The sequence below is a fragment of the Cricetulus griseus genome (genome assembly GCF_003668045.3).
Source record: "Cricetulus griseus strain 17A/GY chromosome 1 unlocalized genomic scaffold, alternate assembly CriGri-PICRH-1.0 chr1_1, whole genome shotgun sequence".
Taxonomy (NCBI): Eukaryota; Metazoa; Chordata; class Mammalia; order Rodentia; family Cricetidae; genus Cricetulus; species Cricetulus griseus.
In genome coordinates this window covers 156,697,552-156,705,831 of record NW_023276807.1, presented here as the reverse complement: position 1 = coordinate 156,705,831, position 8,280 = coordinate 156,697,552, and positions in this window count along the sequence as shown.

Genomic DNA, 8,280 nt, shown 5'->3' with positions numbered 1-8,280 from the left:
GGAAGGAAAACTGCAACCCAAGGAAGTTAACTACAACCAGAAAAATATAGGCAATAGATAATCCCACTTTACCAACAGCCAAAAGGAAAAAGGGATAGAATCCCACACATAATTTCACCACCATCACCAAATCAAAAACAAACAAGAATGAACAATCAATGGTCATTAATATCCATCAACATTAATGGTCTTAACACTCCTATAAAAAGACACAGCTAGCAGAATGGATAAGAAGACAGAATCCATCCTTCAGTTGCATACAAGAAACACACTTCAACTTCAAAGACAGATGGTACCTAAGAATTAAAGGTTGGGAAAAGATTTTTCAATCAAATGGACCCAAGAAACAAGCGGGGGTAGCAATCCTAATATCCAACAAATTGGATTTTAAACCAAAATCAATCAAAAGAGATGAAGGTGGTCACTTCCTACTCATCACAGGTGAAATCCATCAGGATGAAGTCTCAATTCTGAACATTTATGCCCCAAATACAAAGGCATCTACGTTTGTAAAAGAAACATTACTAAAACTCAAATCACACATAAAACTGCACACACTTATAGTGAGAGATTTCAACTCCCCATCACCACTGGACAGAACACCAGACAGAAACTTAACAAAGAAACAAAGGAACTAATAGAAGTTATGGCACAATTTGGCATAACAGACATCTGTAGAACATTCCATCCAAATACAAAACAATTTACCTTCTTTTCAGCGCCACATGGAACCTTCTCTAAAATCGACCACATACTTGGCAACATAGAAAACCTCAACAGGTACAAAAAAATTGAAATAACCCCCTGTATCTTATCAGACCACCATGCTTTAAAGTTGGAATTCAACAACACAAATTACAGAAAACCTACAAACTCATGGAAATTAAGTAACACCCAATTGCACAATTCCTGGCTCAAGGAAGAAATAAAAAAAGAAATTCAAGATTTCCTAGAATTCAATGAGAATGCGGACACAACATACCCAAACCTATGGGACAGTTTGAAAGCAGTGCTAAGAGGAAAGTTCATAGCGCTAAATGCTCACATTAAGAAACAGGAGAATAATCACACTAGAGAATTAACAGCACAACTGAAAGCTTTAGAAAACAAAGAAGCCAATACACCCCGAAGGAGCAGACGCCAGGAAATAATCAAATTGAAGGCTGAAATCAATAAAATGGAAACTAGGAGAACAATAAAAAGAATCAATATGACAGAGTTGGTTCTTCGAGAAAATCAACAAGATAGACAAACTTTTATCCAAACTTACCAAACAACAAAGAGTGAACATGCAAGTTAATAAAATCAGGAATGAAAAGGGGGACATAAAAACAGACACAGAGGAAATCCAGGGAATCATCAGGTCATATTTTGAAAACTATATTCCTCAAAATTTGAAAATCTAAAGGAAATGGGCAATTTTCTGGACAGATTTCACTTACCAAAATTAAATCAAGAATAGATAAGCAACTTAAATAGACCTATAACCCCTAATGAAATAGAAGCAGTCATCAGAAGCCTCCCAACCAAAAAAAGCCCAGGGCCACATGGCTTCAGTGCAGAATTCTACCAGAAATTCAAAGTACAGATAATACCAATTGGATAGGCGGGATCAACATAGTAAAAATGGCAATCTTGCCAAAAGCAATCTACAGATTCAATGCAATCCCCATCAAAATCCCAACACAGTTCTTCACTGACTATGAAAGAACAATTCTCAACTTTATATGGAGAAACAAAAGACCTAGGATAGCCAAAACAACCCTGTACAATGGAGGAACTTCTGGAAGCATCACCATCCCTGACTTCAAGCTGTATTACAGAGCTATAGTACTGAAAACAGCTTGGTATTGGCACAAAAATAGACAGGTAGACCAATGGAATAGAGTTAAAAACCCCAATATTAACCCATACACCTACGAACACCTGATTTTTGACAAACAATCCAAATATATACGCTGGAACAAAGAGAAAATCTTCAACAAATGGTGCTGGCATAACTGGATGCAAACATGTAGAAGACTGCAGATTGACCTAAGTCTTTCACCCTGTACAAAACTTAAGTCAAAATGGATCAAAGACCTCAACATAAACCCAGCTACACTAAACCTATTAGAAGATAAAGTGGGAAACACCCTTGAATGAATTGGTACAGGAGACAGCTTCGTGAACATAACACCAGTAGCACAGACACTGAAATCAACAATTAATAAATGGGTCCTCCTGAAACTGAGAAGCTTCTGCAAGGCAAAGGACACAGTCAGCAAGACAAAACGGCAGCCCACAGACTGGGAAAAGATATTCACCAACCCTGCATCTGACAGAGGGCTAATCTCCAAAATATACAAAGAACTCAAGAAGCTCGTCTGCAAAACACCGAACAATCCAATTAAAAAGTGGGGTACAGAACTAAATAGACAATTCTCAATAGAGGAATCTAAAATGGTTGAAAGACACATCAGAAAGTGTTCAACATCCTTAGCCATCAGGGAAATGCAAATCAAAATAACTCTGAGATACCATCTTACTCCTGTCAGAATGGCTAAAATAAAAAACACCAATGACAGTTTATGCTGGAGAGGATGTGGAGAAAGGGGAACACTCCTCCACTGCTGGTGGGAATACCAACTTGTACAGCCACTTTGGAAATCAGTATGGTGACTCCTCAGGAAAATGGGAATCAGTCTACCACAAGATCCAGCAATTTCACTCCTAGGCATATACCCTAAAGAAGCACATTCATACAGCAGGGACATCTGTTCAACGATGTTCATAGGAGCATTATTTGTAATAGCCAGAAACTGGAAGCAGCCTAGATGCCCCTCAACTGAAGAATGGATAGAGAAAATGTGGTACATTTACACAATGGAGTACTACTCAGGGGAAAAACAACAACGGAATCTTGAAATTTGCAGGAAAATAGATGGAACTAGAAGAAACCATTCTGAGCGAGGTAACCCAATCACAAAAATACAAACATGATATGTACTCACTCATATGTTGATTTTACACATAGTGTAAAGGATTACCAGCCTACAATCCATAGTGCTAGAGAAGCTAGTAAACAAGGAGGACCCTAAGAGAGACATACATGGTCCCCTGGAGAAGGGGAAATGGTCAAGAACTCCTGTGCAAATTTAGAGCACAGGAAGAGAGCGAGGGAGCTAGGAGAATGAGAAGGGGAGAAGAGTAGGGGTGCGGAGGACATGAGGGAACAGAAAAGTTGAGTCGGGGGAAAGAATATAAGATAATAAGAATGGCGATACCATAATTAATAGAGGGAGACATTTTAGGTTTACAGAGAAATCAGGCACTAGGGCAATGTCTGGAGATCTACAAAGATGACAGCAGCTAACAATCTAAGCAACAGAGGAGAGGCTACCTTAAATGCCCTCCCCTGATAATGAGATTGATGATTGACTTATATGCCACCCTATAGCCCTCATCCAGCAGGTTGTGGAAGTAGAAGCCGACATCCACAACTTGTCACTGAACTGAACTGGAATCCTGATGTAGAGAAGGATGAGTAAAGAGCAAAGGGGTCCAGACCAGACTGGTGAAACCCACAGAAACAGCTGACCTGAACATCAGGGAACTCTTGCTCCCCAGACTGATAGCTGGGATACCAGCATTGGACTGATCCAGACCCCAGGAACATGGGTTTCAGTGAGGAAACCTTGGAAACCTACAGGACCTCCTGTAGAAGTTCAGTACTTATTCCTAGCTAGCATAGGTGTGGACTTTGGGAGCCCATTCCACATAGAGGGATACTCCCTGAGCCAAGACACATGGGGGTGGGCCTAGGCCCTATCCCAAAGAATACAATAGACTCTGATGACACCCTATGGAAGGTCTCACCATCCAGGAGGTGCAGAAAGGATATGTGATAGGTAAGGTTTTAGTTTGGGGGCGTGGTAGGGGAGGACGGGAGGGAGAATGGAACTGGTATTTTCATGTAAAACAATATTGTTTTTAATTCAAATAAAAAATCTGCAAAAAATAAAATAAAAATATCCTTGGTGAATAGTAGAAAAAAAAAGTATGAAACTAAATGAGATGATAGGGCTCCACTGCCTGTGGAGCTCTAGGGTTGAATTTATTGCCCTCTTTTCCAACTTCTAGAGGCTTTTACATTACTTGGCCCATGACTGGATCATTCTAGACTTTACTTCTACTGTCATGTTTCTCTGTCCCTTCTATGTCTAAGTACTCACATGCAGAATACAAAATAATCTCCCTGACAGCAAGATCTTTAAAAAGCTGGAAGGTCCTTTTTACCATGCAAAGAACACATGGTATTTATAAGTTCTGAGTTCTGGAGATTGGGATATTATTTTGTCTCCCAGGGTTCCCATTGATTTTGTGAACCCCTGGACTTTGAGATCATGGACATTTCTCCTTCCAGGGCTTCTTCACTACTGCTTTTACACATATGCTGACAATTCTTATATATATTTAATCCATTTCTCTGTAAATTCTCTGTTTTTGGTTTATGAAACTCTGATTCCTTGTTATTAAGTACATAAGTTTTAGGATTGTTATGTCTTCTTCATTGACATATTAAGAACATCATCATTCCTATTTATATGCTTTGCTCTTAATTCTGCCTTTTATTAATGTAGCAATTGCAACTTGGTGTTATTGGTGTTAATGTGGTGTATATTTTAATTGAATTTTTTTCATATAATATATTTTGATCATGTTTTTTTCCCTTCCCCATTCCTCCAAGATCCTCCATATGGTGTATCTTTCAATATTGTGTTTCTTAACCTGTTTGTATGTGTGTAAAGTAGTTGCTATATTCAGTATATTTGGGTTTTAAGCTTATCTGGCAACCTCCACCTTTTAATTTAAATGGGAAGTTTAAACCACTTACATGATTTACTTATTTTTGAGATAGTTCTGTCTTGTTACGTTGCCCAGGTTGGCCTTTGAACTCTAGAGTACAAATGAAATGCCTGTCTCAACCTCCTAAGTAGCTGGGACTATGGGTGTGTCTTAGTTTGAGTTATTATTGTTATAAAACATTGTGTCCAAAAGCAACTTGAGGAGGAAAGGGTTTATTTGGCTTACATATCTGAATCAAAGACCACTGGGGAAGTAAAACCATGTGGAAACCCGGAAGCTGGAACTGATAACAGGCCATGGAGGAGTGTAACTTAGGTTTGTTCCTCATGACTTCCTCATTTTGCTTTCTTATAGAACCCAGGACTACCACCTCAGGGGTATTCCTTCCCACAATGGACTGGGCCTCTCCATATCAATCACTAATTAAGAAAATTCCCTGCAAGCTTGTCTGTCTACCACTTAGTATCATGGAGGCATTTTCTCAGTTGGGCTTCCCTCCTCTCAGATGGCTTTTGTGGCAAGTTGACCCAAAAGTTGCCAATGTAAGATGTATGCCACTGTGTAGTAGGACTTTCTTTGTAGCACTAGCTCCTGAATAATGACATGGAGACTTTTTATTAATTATGAAAGTTTGGTCTTAGCTTAGGCTTGTTCTCAACTAGCTCTTAAAACTTAAATTAACCTGTTTACTTTAAGCTATGTTCTGCCACCTCTACTCAGTACCTTACATCCAATTTGCTCTCTTTAGCAAATCTCCACCTCTCTGATTCCTTCCCCCCTAGTTCCCATTTCTCCCTAGAAAGTCTCACCTATCCTCTCTTGCCTAGCTGTTGGCCATTCAGCTCTTTATTAAACCAATCAGAAGGTGCCTTAGGCAAGTGAGGTAAAACAGGAATATCTCTCATATTGTGGTCAAATATTCCGCACCACTGCATTCAGTTTTAGGCTACTTGCATTTATTGTAATTGATGTACAAAGTTTAGGTAGGACTCCTCTGGTTATCTCTAGGACACAGGAAAAACAAAATCTTTTTGTGGTAATCAAGGAAAAAAAATAAGGCTTATGGCTCAGAGGGTAAGAATGCCTGCAACTATGCATGACAGCTTGAGTTTGATCCCTAGAACCTATGTGTAAGGAAAAAAACAATCAACCAACCAAAACCCCAATTCTCAAGAGTCTCTACATGCATTTTGTGGCATGGGTATTTCCACACACATACATAGCTCCTCCCCAATAAATGCAAAAAAAAAAAACCAAACCAAAAACAAAAAAAAAGGCTTAAACCAATGAAATTGTCCTGGACAGAGAATATGAAAGGAGCTATATAATGAAAAGAAACGGTGTTTGGACAGATTTCTAGGTACGTGGTTGAATTTCAAGACGTGAAAGATTACACATATACTTAAGTATAGAGAGGAGAACATTTTAAAGACATTACAGGATCAAAGACAGTAAAAAAAAAAGAAAGATAAGAGACCAGTTGAATAGTAATGCCAGGGGTAGAGAACACATAACATCTGTGGATAGTTTTATGGATTGTCTATTATACCACTTCACCTTCAGACAATTCTGAAGGAACATCTGGGTTGAAGCCTCCAAGAGTAACCCTGGGTTTGATGACTCGATAGAAACATTCACAGGACTCAGCATATAGTTGCCCTTGTGGCTATTACAGGAAAAGAAACAAACCCAAAACCAGCAAGGAGAAAATGCACATGACATGAACTTGAGAGGAAATTAGAAACTTGCAAGATTCCTTACTTGGTGTAGTCATGCATTGTCACTGTAAGTCTTTCTGCCGAAGCCACCTGAGCCACGCCGCCACATGGGCACTTTCCGCTAGGCTGCCTGAGCTCTGCCCGCTGCCATGTTAAGGTCCCAAGTAACATACAGAGACTTATATTAGGTACAAATGCTGCTTGGCCAATGACTAGGATTTCTCATCTGCTAGCTCAGTCTTAATTATCAACCATAATCATAAGATTTATCTTATGGAGGATGCAGGCAGAATGCGTCTGTCTTCCTGGCAGTCACATGGCTACAGCAGAGCAGAGAGCAGGAGGAAGAGCAAGAGAAAAGGAACAACTTCCTTCTTGCTCTTGCTTAAATTCTGAGTCTCCCTGCTATGTCACTCCCTGCGTGGATCACAACACTTCTTTACTACATTTCCCAGAATCCTCCTTGACTCCTAGTCTTGCCTAAGTTGCTTCTTCATTGTCCAACAGTACTTTATTCAACAACCAATAAGATAAACATACAGAAGGACATTCACCATCAATGCATGACCCAAGATTCCGGTGGAATGAAACTATGACAATAATGTAGGAAATACTGCATTGCAGGGAAGTGGATTCAAGTATCCAAGGTTCTATGGAAGACTGGACCACATTGCAGATTCCCGGAAGAAAGGGAGGTATTCAGTGTAAATCACTTTGGCTCTCATCATGCCTCCATTTAATCCATCATTCTGGCCCTAGGAAAATTTTGATCTGTTCTGCAAGATAAGGGCAGATTAAGGCAAACTGAATCAGGCAGTAGCCCTGTGAGGAGCTGGATGGAGTATTGACTACTTTATCTTTGCTAGAGGTAGTAACACAGCTATGTTCTATGCAACAATTTGTTTGGTGCATTTTCCATTCCCACTAAGGATCAGAAATAATATACAGTCTTGCCCTTAGGCTATTGATACTATTGCTTTTGTTATAATGAAGAGATCTACACTACAGACAATCTAAACAAAATCATATAATTGAAAATATGGATGAGGTTAATCCAATGAGACAAATACAAACTTCACATGTTAGTGCATGTCTGTGAACTTAGTACTCAGAGGCTGAGGCAGGAGGGTCACAAGTTCTAGACCAAAATGGGCTACACAGTGAGCCATGCCTCTGAAAGGTTTTTTTTTTTTTTTTTTCCTTCGAGATAGGGTTTCTTTGTGGTTTCAAGAGCTGGGACTAAAGGTGTGTGCCACCACCGCCTGGCTCTGAAAGGTCTTTAAAAGAAAGGTGGAGGTATGGTTCAGTGGATAAGAGCACATACTGCTGTTGTAGAGGATCTGGGTTTGGGTCCCAGCACCTACATCAGACAGCTCACAACTGCCTGTAACTCCACAGTTTTGGGGATCCTACATCCTCTTCTGGATTCTACAGACATGTGCATTCATGTGCATACCCTTTCTCAGAAACACATAATTAAAAATAAATCTTTTGTAAGTGTTCTCTTCAAGGCATCCATGAAATATGTGTTGTAAAGAGTGGGGCAAAAAATCTGTAACACTCAGGAGACAAAGTGATTTGGGGCATGCCAGGACATCTCCATGAAGTAAAAGATAAACCATTCTATCTTGCATGCTTTGCTTTGAGTTAGGAATGCCCGGTAGTCTTCTGTGTTTAAAGGCATCGTATTTCACACCCAGCAATACTGCTCGCT